This window comes from Xenopus tropicalis, chromosome 1, assembly GCF_000004195.4.
Source record: "Xenopus tropicalis strain Nigerian chromosome 1, UCB_Xtro_10.0, whole genome shotgun sequence".
Classification (NCBI taxonomy): Eukaryota; Metazoa; Chordata; class Amphibia; order Anura; family Pipidae; genus Xenopus; species Xenopus tropicalis.
Genome location: NC_030677.2, coordinates 114,230,236 through 114,243,336, shown reverse-complemented (window position 1 = coordinate 114,243,336; position 13,101 = coordinate 114,230,236). Strand labels below are relative to the sequence as shown.

The 13,101-nt window shown below is 36.0% G+C and overlaps 1 long non-coding RNA gene across 3 annotated transcripts in view; it reads right to left on the bottom strand.

Annotated features, from left to right (window-relative positions):
- LOC101731124 overlaps positions 1-13,101 on the bottom strand; it is a 62,942-nt gene that overhangs the window by 12,044 nt on the left and 37,797 nt on the right. For all 3 annotated transcript variants that reach the window (XR_208222.4, XR_001169375.3, XR_001169374.3), the window contains exons 2-3: positions 11,796-11,922; positions 3,647-4,067 (exon numbers count right to left, since the gene is read on the bottom strand). This is a non-coding gene — a long non-coding RNA (uncharacterized LOC101731124). The remainder of the gene's footprint in view (positions 1-3,646; positions 4,068-11,795; positions 11,923-13,101) is intronic.

Below are 13,101 nucleotides of genomic sequence, written 5' to 3'. Positions count from 1 at the left end.
TAAATAATTAAAGGGCCTTTTGAGATAACTGAAAATTTTTATTGGACTGAATACCAAAATGTTTCAAAACCAAAAGATAATTCTTGAATTCAGTCTATGAATTCTGTTCTATAATTTTTAGAGTTTAGATTCTGCTAGAAGACCACCCTACGGGTATTTTTGAATTAAAGGCTTCTGTAGTACCCTAATACAATGCAGAACATTATGAAAGAGGTAATGCAATTGTATTATTATCTGTATGTATCATGTTTGTGCTGCTCACAAATTGCTTCTATGTTCCATAGGGCATATTCAGGGCAATTCATATTCACATGGGTGATTTTGTCAGTGAAAATGAAAGGAAATGCAGCATCATTTTTTTCCCCAATTCCATTCAATGTTTGTTTTCCACAGGGAATTGTTAAAAGCTGCTTACAAGAAAAACTGCATGCTGCTTTAAAAGGTGGGTGCAGAAAGCAACATAGTAATCCCACAGTATAAACACCCTTGTAAATAAAAATGGAACACTCCCTTGGATTGCTATGCTATTATTTTCATTCGGGTTGCAAGGTAAGAATGAGATCTGATTGAATGAAATGCTCAAGCGAATAAACTATGTATACCTGCCTCTTTCCTCTAAACACCACAGACATACACAGTTACACAGAAGCACATAAGATCACTTATGATTATTTTTGTGTTACAAAAAGCTTTTAGATAATCAAACTATCCTACTAATTTCAAGATTATCACAACTATGGCTTGACTTCACCAAAATACAGACCCTATTTTAAAAATCCTCATCTATGTGAGTCCCGGAATAATATTCTATTGTTTATTCAATAACCCATAATACATTGTTAAATACCTTGGCCCAATATGTTTTTGCAGCAGCGATATATCTTTTTTGTATTCTCATAATCTTCAAAAAATTGTGCACAGAGTCCCCAGTATCTGCGGAATTCATACTGTGCTAAACAGGATCCAGTAGTTTTCTAGGTCAGGCTGTGAGCTATCAGGCTGTGGGCATAGAGGGGGCTTTTGGGCTTGCAGAGAAAAATCTCCAGCTGTCCCCTTGAGGGGGCAATTTTGAGCATAGTGGAAGTTTACTGGGGTGTTATTTGAAGAGGGGTAATCTTTGAGAAAGCTCTCTACAGGGAACACAGGAGGGGGGAAATCCGTGGACCAGGAAAACATCATAGTGTCCAAAAGCAGTCCTCTGCAAATCAGGAGAGAATGGATACACTGACAAAGTCAACTTTTCTGCTATATTTAGTCTGATGGAAAATACAGCATATCGCATTCAAATTTCATGGAGAAATGTGAATGTGACCACAACATTTATATTGGGATATGCAGAATCCAGGATTTTGTTTTTGCAAGATTTAGAACCAAATACAAGACATCTGGACAACTGAAATTAACATTTTTTTTTCTTTTTAATAGATTATGCATTTTTTTTATTTTTCTCAACTCTCACTATGAAAGGTTTTTAGTTAAAGGATTCCATGCCTGCACTAAAGAGAACCTTTCCTGGTTCTGTGCTGCATAAGGGGAATCATTATGACATGACGCCTGCTGCACAACAAAAATTGGGGAAGGACATGCTAATTATCATATTCAAATCTAATTAGCCCGATTTGAATAAATAACACGAAGGCAGCATGGGATGAAGAGAAAGTCTCTGTTCTGACACTGCCTCCATTTTGTAGATCGGCCATTTTATTAGCTCAATCTCTGATATCAGAAAACAAATCCTCAATATTTTGTATTGTTCCATTCTCTGTAAACCCTATTACCTTCTTCTTGTGGCCTACTCATTTTTTCACCTTATGCCAACAGACTATGACAAGAAAAAAATCATTAGATTTGTTCTAAGTTTCATATAGTAAAATCCAAGACAAAACAGAATAAAATGGAATCTCCTTAATCAAGTTACGCTATAATCATCCTGGTCAAGCCTTATTTAATAATTATGCATTTACCCCCCATATGTAATAAAAGGCACTAACCCCCTTATGTAATAAAATGTACTAAGTTTACCCATTAGTAGAAGGTAACAGCAACCTGTAAAATCTTTGCTTTTAAACAGGTCACCAGTAAATTCTACTTGCTTATTGGTTGCTTTGGGTTACTACTCCTGGGCAAACTTAGTGCTTTTTATTACATAACCCCATAAGTTTGACCAGGTGCAGTAACTCATAGCAACAAATAAAGTGTTTGCTTCTAAACAGGTGACCAGTAAATGCTACCTTCTGATTGGTTGCTATGGGTTGCTGCTCTTGGGCTATTACATAACCCCCAAATCCCTTAAATCAGTATGCTTAGGTCTTTGTTCAAAAGATAGTGTCTATATAGTGCACTGTTTGCAAATGATGTATTTTATTTGCTATTTTCCTGTGCAACTAAATGATCAAATTCTGTGTTATTTTTTGGATATTATTGGTAATTACAGTCTTTCATTCTTCTGGGGGCTGGGTCTTTTTTTAAAGTATACAGTTGTCTTTTTGTTTCCCTCTGGTTTTCCCTGTATACACAGAAATAAAAATGTAAAATAAAATGTAACTAACACTAATCAAAAATCAAATTAATTATACAAGGGAATAGGACTGCATGCAAAAGTTTTTAATTTGCAGTTAGGGGAGACAATATACAGAGGGGAACAAGCAGGTCCAGACTGGCAATTTGTGAATTCTGGCAAATGCCAAAGGGGCTGCTGCAAGATGCCACAGACAGTCACTATTTATTGGGCTGTTGGGGGCTGTTTGGGCCTCTGTGTACCTGAAATGCCAGGGCCTATATTGAATCCTAGTTCGAACCTGGGGACAAGGCACTTGTACCCCCCTCACGTTACCCTTGTGTGAGATCACTGTGCAGGTTGCAGGTGTTGTGTAAATGTGGCCTTGCTTCTAGAAGCAGCTAGATATAAAAGGCAATTTGTCCATTATTATGGATAGCTTAAAGTGCAATATAGATGTATAGTGGAATTTTATAAATCAAACAGATACTGTTTTCCAAAGAAAAAAAAAATCTTCAGTTTGAAGCAGGCACAGTAAATAGCTTGGGGCTATGTTAGCAGTTCTTTCTGTGGCACCAAATATCTGCTGTGGATGAGCTAGGGGCAGCAGAATCCAGAGTATTACAGGCTGTATGATAGCACAGTGCTCCTTCCTGCCTTTCTGAGTTTGTCAGTTTAGCTTCTGGAAGGCCTGACACAATCCATTCACTGGCTCAGACAAGTTCTATGGATGGAGCAGAGTGAACACGGTTAATTTTATTCTAGTCTGCTGCCTAGCTAACACAATTTATAGCAGAGCTGTCCAACACAATGGACCAGTTATCTGTACACTCCCAGTTAATCCCCTAGCAGTGTCCTGCCAAAATGATACACAAAAATGTACACACCTGTAAAGTAAGAATGTATTATTATTCATAAAGAAAAATGTTTCTTAAATAATACTATTAACTTTACCAACACAAGCCCCAATCGGCTAATTTCTGCATCCCCTGACCCCTTCAAAGGCAGTATGACCAGATGCGATAATAAGAGTATGAATATGGTGGCACAAGCTGAGATGACTGTATAAATAGTGACTGGCCACTTTCAGTTATGTTTAGCTTGAATCTGCTTATTAAAAACAAAAATCAAATAAAACAATTTCCCTACCTTTTTGGTGGCTTAACAAAAGGGCCATCAATGTGAAAAAAGTTCAGCTCCCTTGGCCTGTGTTCATATATGTCAGGTCCAGTCTGCTTGCCTATGAAGTCCAAAGTGATCACCCATAATACCTAAGTGGTCATAATAACCCTTTGGCCAGTGCCCAGGCAGGCAGCAATTTTCAGCTATATTATCTAAATTTGGCATAATTCTATCAAAAGATTCTCTTTGGCCTCTTCTTATTTTCTTTTTGTTAATGACACTCTTTGGCCTCTTCTTAATGTCATTTTTGTTAATCCTTGCTTACTGTTTCTTGGCAGGCATTTATGGGATTCTTGTGATGGCAGCAGATTTTTCTGTAATGTTCTTCTCTTTGTCATTGAATTTAAAATGTTTTCCGATTATTATTCTGTCTTAAATTCTTTTCCACCTAAAATTAAAAAAAAAATAAAAAAATCTATGACACCATCCATGCTTATCCAAAGGCAGAGTGACTGATGCTTTCTGAGGAGAAGCTGCTCATAATAGGTGGCACTACATGTAAAATGTTAATTCAAAGGTGAATTCAATATGCACAATAAATATATATGACTAAATAATAAATCATCCTCACATTTAAATTAACGCAAGCAATTATTTAGGGGAGTATGTGCTCACATTTCAGCCCCCCCTGTGAGAGTTTTTCTAAACCTTTGCTTAAGCAACCATGGATTTATGATACAGAAATGGGATCCCTTTTCTGGAAACCCATTATCCAGAAACCTTTGAGTTGCAGGAAGGCGCTCTCCTATAGAGTTCATTTTAAGCAGATAATTCTAATTTTGGTTATAATAAATGCTTTTCTTTATCCCTTGAATAATAAAACAGTACTTGATATACTTGATGGTAACTAAGTTACATGGATCCATATTGGAGGCAAAATAACTTATTGGGTTTATTTAATATTTAAATAATGGCCCACAGGCCCAAGAATTCTGGATAATAGATCCTAAACCAGCATTACATTCTCTATTCCTTATTTCCTAAGGATAAGGAGGATTTTCAGTAGTAGAATGTGTTTAGATGGAGATGAAAACAAGTGCAGCAGCATATGCTCTTCAGCACCCTGGACAGCAGATATTGCAGTAGGGCATGATGTTGCATACACTTTCATGTCTTTAATATTGTTAGTAGTAGTATTATTGGTATGCTTTATTTAATAAAGCACCAACATATTCTGCAGTTCTTTATAGAGAGTATATATCATTGGAATCAGTCTCTGCCCTAAGTTTGATTTAAATATTGCACAATATTGTTAAAGAGGAACTTGCAGTCATTTTTGATGATACTTTGCATGTTATGGCAGATTTGTTTTCTGAAGTCCATATAAACCTGTCTAGTGAATTGCCCATTTTAACAATTTACTGCAAGATGCCAGAATTGGTAAACAGCCAACAGTAGGGTTTATACGACTGAGCCAAGCAACTGTGTGACACATGTTCTGCAGTACTTGGTTTATTGGCTGTAACTGCAGTGTGATGTTTATGATAAGGCAAAAATGGCACATGGATGCAATTCAACATCGGGAAACCTCTGGAAATGCTGTGTATTCTGTTTGACACAATAAACTACAGTGGTTTCCCTGTGATGAAATGCATCTATGTATCATGCATGTCTTATCTTGTTTTTTACATACGAAAGAGGTCCGTCCGTCTCTATGTCCGTCTCAACACCAGATTAGGAACAAGAGGCTTTTAAGGTAAAAAGAGCCCTCTACTTAAAGTGCTACAAAGCAACCACTGAGGGATTTGAATACAGCAGGTCATACTGGCATTGGCAACTGGTTGAATTTTGTGCAGACAGACATATAGGCTCTGGGGCAATAAACATGAGACCTAGGTCATGGTCCCTGTCAGGCATGTTTTTATCAAATCCTGTGTTTGCAGCCTCTTGTTTTTTTCATATATAGTCTTCTCTATAGCTGCCACTGTAGTTTCATATAGTCATATTTAAAACCTACTAGTTCATGTAACCACTCTATAACTCCTGTTATTGATATCTTTTCTTCCATATAAACTGTTCTTCTATTATTCCTCACATTCCCATGAAACCTCTCTATAATTATTACCTCACACTTTAACTCCTTGTGCATCTGTTTATCCTCTTACTGCTCCATAAAACCAATTTTAATAACTGCTCCTACTGTTCCACATAACTTGTCTTTATAATTTCTATCACCCAATATAAACTAGTCCTGAAATTCCTCTGACTTCTTAATATATCTGTTCTAGTAATACATTTAACCTTTCTCTATAAATGTATATAGGATTTTACAGTTTCAAACTTTTTAACAAAATTATTTACCTTTTGTGTCTAATTACATTAAAGGCATGGTTATTTCTATGTTACGCTCGAGATGCTATAGCTGATAAGAGATATTCTTATTCCCACAGCATCAGCAGATGACTTATGATCCTGTGATCCTAGTTATGCCCCAGCCCCCACAAAGCCTTGCTTCGCATAACTGATAAATTTGTCTTGCCAACAGTATAACAATGTTACCATCAGCATGTTGTGTTTTTGTAGGGCCTCAGATACCAGCTGGACCAATTCTCTTATGATAATATGTATACCAAACCAGGCCTGAAAACATTTCATCTGCAACAGACGTTGTTAGAACGCTTAGTCCCCACCTCTTCTCCACCAATACATTCTGCCCCCCCCCGACAACCCTTATCGTGAGAAAGTGAGGAGGACATGTCACTAGAAAACAAGTCCCTTTTCAAATTCATATTAATTTATCCATGCAGTCCGGCTGAGCCACAAGGAGCCTAGTGAGGGGGGCTAGGAGAGGCAGCAGAGGGAGGAGTGGGGGGATGGGGGTTTGTGGGGAGAAGTATGAATAGAATCTCAGACACAATAATACCATTCATAGTTGGATTGAGCAGACACAATGAGAGAGTGCTGTATGTGTTGGGTGAACAAAATGGCTCCGTCCCAATCTTTTTCTCTCCCTCATTATATAATAGACATGTATTGTGTTCCATCTTCTCTAAACAGAGAATGAGACTCATGTTTGTATAACAAATCAGAACAGGAGGTGGGAAAACAGAACCTCTTATTATTCTATACCACTGGACTTTCAAAATATAGATTGCAATTTCTTTCTATTGCTGCCCACACAGTTTATATGAAATGGGGGAGAAAAGGAACACTTTCATATTCATATGTAAGTCCCTAGAATCTGGTGAAGATTCTGTATAGAAATGGGAATGAGATGAACCTCACCGTTTAAGTTTACCTTAGTATAAGCTGCTGACGCATGGTTTTGTGAATACTTTTTAATGTGTTTTATTGATTGGCTTGTTCTGCAAGGCTGTATATACTGTATGTGTCGGTCACAAATGACCTGCAATAAAGAGGATGCCTATCCACTGCAACATAAAAACTGCACTGCATGCACAGGTTATCTTTTCTCTGCATATCTGCATGTAAATGGGTGTTCCCATATTTTTCAACTACATCAAGGTATTCTCCAAAAGACCAAAGGTGATAATGGTCCCTCATAATGGCTGGTTATGTTCAGTTCCATCACTCAGGTGCAAATAAAATGGACATAATGTATTATCGAGGGCCAGGTTACCACCTATATCAGTAAATGGATCTCTACATAGTAATCAATAAGATTTAAATATCCTAAAATAAATATAGTAAAACCCTTCTTCAAACAGTCCCTCTATCTATAACCAAAAACTGAGAGACTGCATACATAAGTAACAAAAAAGTTCAGTAGAAGTAAAGTTTCTTGGGCTCAGACTCAGATGTCATGATGTTAGTGTGATATTACTGGAAAGAGGGTTAACACCTGAAACATGTTGTGATATATTTGGCCATTAAAGGGTAAAAATGCATTTTTTCCAGTTCTGATTTATTTCTTTATTTCAGTTGAAACTTTGAATGCAAATATGAATTGGTCACTTTACAATTAGCAATAACTATAGCATAAAACATTTATATAAGCTATATTACCCAACTGGCAGTTTTTATTATTATTATTATTATTATTATTATTCTTAACTAATAAAATCCTGATACCTTACAGAGTAGGTCCTGCAAGAGCTGGGTCAATAATTGCTGAATTTCAGGACTTGGAGAGTAACCAAGGGATAACAGAAAAATGTGAAATGTGGAAATTTCATTAGCAACTGGCTGGTTCTTTTGTACATACTAAACACATCTGTAATGTGACTACAATAATTACATCATAATTAGATTATAAAAAATGGTGATAGCTCCTCATAAATTCAAATATTGAGGCTTTCTCTACATCCTTTCAACTGTGTTCAGAGTTACAAAGTTACAGATGATTTTGCTCTTTATATTTCATTCCATTGCTATCTAAAATCATTAAGAGTTTTAACATAACCCCTGGCTTGCAATGACTGGAAATTATATACTGCACAAGACAAAGGAAAGATGCAGACCTGACTGACAGACTTACTTAAAGAATCGAATACAGAGAACTGTGGCACAGTAATCGACATACACTGTGACAAAAATGTATATTCTATGAACTCTGAAAAATTTAGATTGATGCCCTGTTGGGAAAAAAAGCTACACCAGGAAAAAATATTTTGCCCCAGGCTTTATTTATTTTAACTACAGAGATTATCTATCTGTATGACTGTGCAGGCTGAAAAACGGCATGCCGGCCTTTTGGGCTTTTGTTTATATTTCACAGTTGTCAAGACCTGAAATTTCTTTTGTTGCCAGGCAGAGAACTGACTGATTTCTGTGAACACACAGACATACGATAACAACCATTGTTGTTAACGTATTCGAACATTAGGACTTCTGCTACAGAAAAGTAATTTTGTGAAATAATATATGACAGAAAATGAAGTCTCATTGTATATAATGTTTTCACTTTAACATTACTTTCAGAGTGGGGCATATTATAAGGGATCACTATGGGGTATATATCTATTTGATATAACTGCTATCTTGACAGGTCTGGAAGGCAAGGAATTTCATTTACTAATGGGTAACCTAGAAGTTACCCAACAAGAAATAATTTGCTATATATATATTCTAAACTGATATACACCACAAAATAAATACAAAACCGTACAACAGTGAATTGCTGCTGTTCAGGCTAGCAGATCACCCCTGTAAACAAGGACATATAGGAATTCCTAATCCAGGATTGCTTTCAGCACAAGATTTGAATGTGTATTTTAACAATTGTTCCTATTTATATGGGGCAAATTGGTTATTTGCGTGTAAAATCTTATCAGAAAATAATGAAATAAATTAAAAGGGCCACCAGACCCCATTTTTCGATTCCCTTTGTCATTTTTAATGAAAATGATTCAGTGAATCGGCTACACTGAAAAAGCAAAACTGATGAGAAAAAGCAACTGTGGCCTAGATTCAATAAATGTTGATATTTTCTCATTTTTAAAGGGTCATTTAAATGTTTCTTAAAAATGTTGGACTATCAACCAATTTTTAAGAAAAATGACTTTTTATTGGCTCATATTTCCAATGCTAATAACATATTATAAGAATTATTAGCACTGGAATTTAAAATGACAAGTACCAATAGATGGTAATATGTGGTGTATAAAAACAATGCTTTGTTGGGATTGAAAGATAAAATCTAAAAATATATTTAATTTAGATTAGTCTACTAGTCACCACCATAATTTTTAGTGATTTATTAGTCATCCAAGTAAGCACATGCAGCCATATATAGTGTGTGCAGTGATAGCTTGTTTCCTTTTATATAAAATAATTTCTATACCGTTTCTGCTGTTTTTGTGATGTTAATATCATTGAAAATCTATTTTAGGCTGATGCCACACTGAGCGTATGGCGTATATTTTCAGCAAGCCGAAAATCGCTTGCCGAAAATACCCCATACGCTCCTACCTGTGCCTGCACCCGAATGAATGGAATACGCTCGAGTGCAGGCACATGTAGCCGATATCCGCCTCAGATACAGTCTCATGTTTTTTGGCGGATATCGGCTACATGTGCTTGCACCCGAGCGTATTTCATTCATTCGGGTGCAGGCACAAGGTAGGGAAAATCTAGCGTAGAGGGGTGTATTCTCTGCAAACGTTTTTCGGCTTGCCAAGAATACACCCATGTGGCGTCAGCCATAAGTGTATTGAGTGTTGCCACTTTTGGATATATTTTCCTCCCCATGTGAAAGTAAGTAACACTAAAAAATTAGCCCATAGATAATAACCAATATCTGTGGCTAGCAATACGTACTGCATTGGTCCCTGCATGATCCAGTCATTGTTTATAACAGCTTAATTTGACAGTAAGCCAAAGGAGCAGATATTGGCCAATTTTGCCAGCTTTCTGGTTGCCCAAACTGTACTTATCTATAAGCATTACTCTGGCCAGCAGATGGATCATGGAAGTGGCCTATGCAGTGCACTGTATGAGCAGGCACAGCTTTATTCCACTGATTAGCAAACTAAACACCACATAATTCCTGTAGTTCCAGTGTAGCAATAGGTACACTTACAACAAATAGTATTAGTATAATAAGCTTTAAAATGCCTTCAGCTCTGAAATCTAATGGTTGAAACTACTACTATGGGATATTTAGGTTATATAACACAATCTTTCTGTCCTCCTCATGGGCCTTAATCATATTCTCCCGTATGTAATTCTGCAACAGTACATGAATGTAAGTCCTGTGGGAAGGCAACACCTTTCCTTGTAGCAGTTTTATGATTTATAACTTTCAGAAGGTACTGTAATGGTAGCCCCTGCTTCCATTACTTTTTCCCCTGATGTATTTGTGTTGCCTGCAAAGTTCTTTTTCTTATACATACACAAGTACATAAAAAAGTGTAATGTATAATAATAATGTCCTCGCAAATATTTTAGTTCAGCAGGGTTAATTGGGGATGTAACATTACTTCTAATTCAAAGCAGGCAGGCCTTTTTTCCTGCTAAGTCAATGCTGACATGTACAGTGTGTGTATTTGTATAATTATATGCTTGCATGTAACTTGCAAGAATACATACAAGAAATTTAATTGGCTTATATAAAAGCACTATATAACATGTCAGTGCTATATACCTAAATAATAATAATGATATTCTATATTCTGTCTTTATAAATGTATTTGTATCAACTCCATTGTGCTGGTGTAAGGAAACCAAACTGTCATTCATAGACGTGAGTCACCCATGCTGTCAGAAACTGAACTCATCTGTGCTCTACAGCATGATATTCTCAGGAGCTACACCTCTCAATAGCTCTGTAACTATATGAGCAATGGAAAATTACTGTTTTCAGATAAACTACAAGCAAGATTTATTATTTCTTTGTTGTGTTTTGCATAATTATTTGACTATTTTATATATATATATCTCATTTCTAATATCTCATTTCTAATATTTACATTTTCTACAGGAAATATTCCATTATTTTTTTTTTTGCACTAAAATAAAAATTGGTTTTATGCAAAAAGAGCATAAATCAAAATTTGGTACTTTTACTGTAGGAAAACTCTCAAACTTTTACTTCCCTATCCCTTGCTAACATGGGTATTTAATACCTATTAGGGTTTAAAGATTTTAAATGATCTGAATAAGTACTTGCTTGTGAATGCTGACTATGTATTTCACTGGGAACACACTCCGGCCACTGAGCAAACACTGGTCTTCCACTATCTACTTCTACATTGCCTTCCATTGAAGGCAACTCAGACATCATGCCTACTTCTTTTATGTCTGAATATTGTCAAGTGCTGCAATGTAGTTTCCTTCTTCTTTGTGCTAGGTACATTGGATTAGAAAATATGCCTTATTTACTTAACCATTATGGCCTGGGTGCATTATAATAGTTTGTGTTTCATTCATTACTATTAATACCTTATACTGAAATTAATAAGAAAAAAAAAAGACTAAAAAAAAATAAGACTGTTATGTAACTTTCCAATTTTTATCCAGCCCAGCAAATTGGAAAGGCTTTTACATGCAATGAGCAAAATATGACTTGAATGAATTCAAAACTATGGGAGTGGGGCTGGGATAAAGTGTCTCAATCTACAATGTACACCAATGGTGTGAAGCTAAGAACTGCTATCTTTGCAGATAAAAACAAATCCTAAAATAGCATTACAATTTTGATTCAATAAGCACTCACATAGATCAGGTGCAGAATGAAAACCGAAGCAGTTTTTTTTCAGCCGAGTAGATTTTGACCTCATCAACACTCAGACTGGCCACAGGTCACGCCTTTCATATGGTAATTAAGTTCCTGCACTGTTTTCCTAAAGAGAGGGAAAAAACAAAAGCGCCGGAATGTTACAAGCAGGGTGGAAAGGAGGGGGCAATCATTGCTGAAAAGGAACAAAATGTTACAGTACATATAGGCCATCATCATAATTAGTGAGAATAATTAGAAGGGTACAATAAAGGAAATCTGCTGGCAGTATACATGGATGTTGTCTGGAGTTAATTAACAAAGTCCTCCTGCTAAATTTAAAAACAATGTTGGTTAGTTTATTACCCCCTCATTAGTAGGTCATCTGATCTTCATACATGAACTGTTTTAAAGGGGCCAAACTAAAGGAAGCATATGTAGCCGAATGGCAGAACCAGTAGTATTACCAAATAGTAAAGCACAATAACATAATATTTTGAAATACTTATGAATACAATGCAAATTCATAATAATTTGAAACCCCTTTTTGAAAACATATTTCAGGACAAAGGGTAAAATCCATTCAATATAAAAGGCAAAAACCAATGCCGATGGTACAAGCCACTTGCCATAAAAGGATTCCAGTTGAGCAGAAATTAGTGTCACTCATCTTTAAACATATATGCATAAAATGAATCTGTGGCCTGGCGCTGATATGGGACACAGGCTGTGTATATATTAGTGATGTGAGCCAGGCTGACCTCAGCGGGGTGAGATGTCTTTTGGGCGTGAGAAAAACTCTGAGACCCTTTTCACAGCTGTTCAGGGCGTCCCATTGAAAACGACAAGAGCAAAGTTAACCGTCTCCCCCCTCCCTACCTCTTCCCATTCATTCTGCTAACCCTCTTTGAGAGATCCTTAAAAATACACCTCATTACTCAGGGCTGGTTGTATTCAAGGTCCTGCAGTGCTCCTGTTATCTTAGTGAATCCCTGCAGTTTCCTTGCTACTTTTTTTTATTCTATTTTTTCCCTTAGGAGAAACACATGTATCTTGTTGTATAAAAAAGAGCTGTCCAAATAAAATCTAAAATTAATTTTAATTTAGTATGTCTCTTTTTTTTACATGGAAAATATTGAATGATTGTTGCATGTGATCTACTGGCAATTAATTCTAAATTTCTTTTTATTATATATAGTGACAGTTCTAAATCTATTTTAGGATGTTTTCAAATGCAATTATGAGATAAAGGAAACACAAAATTGACTTTTTTTCTGGCTTATTTTTTTTTTTTTTGCTGGCTATA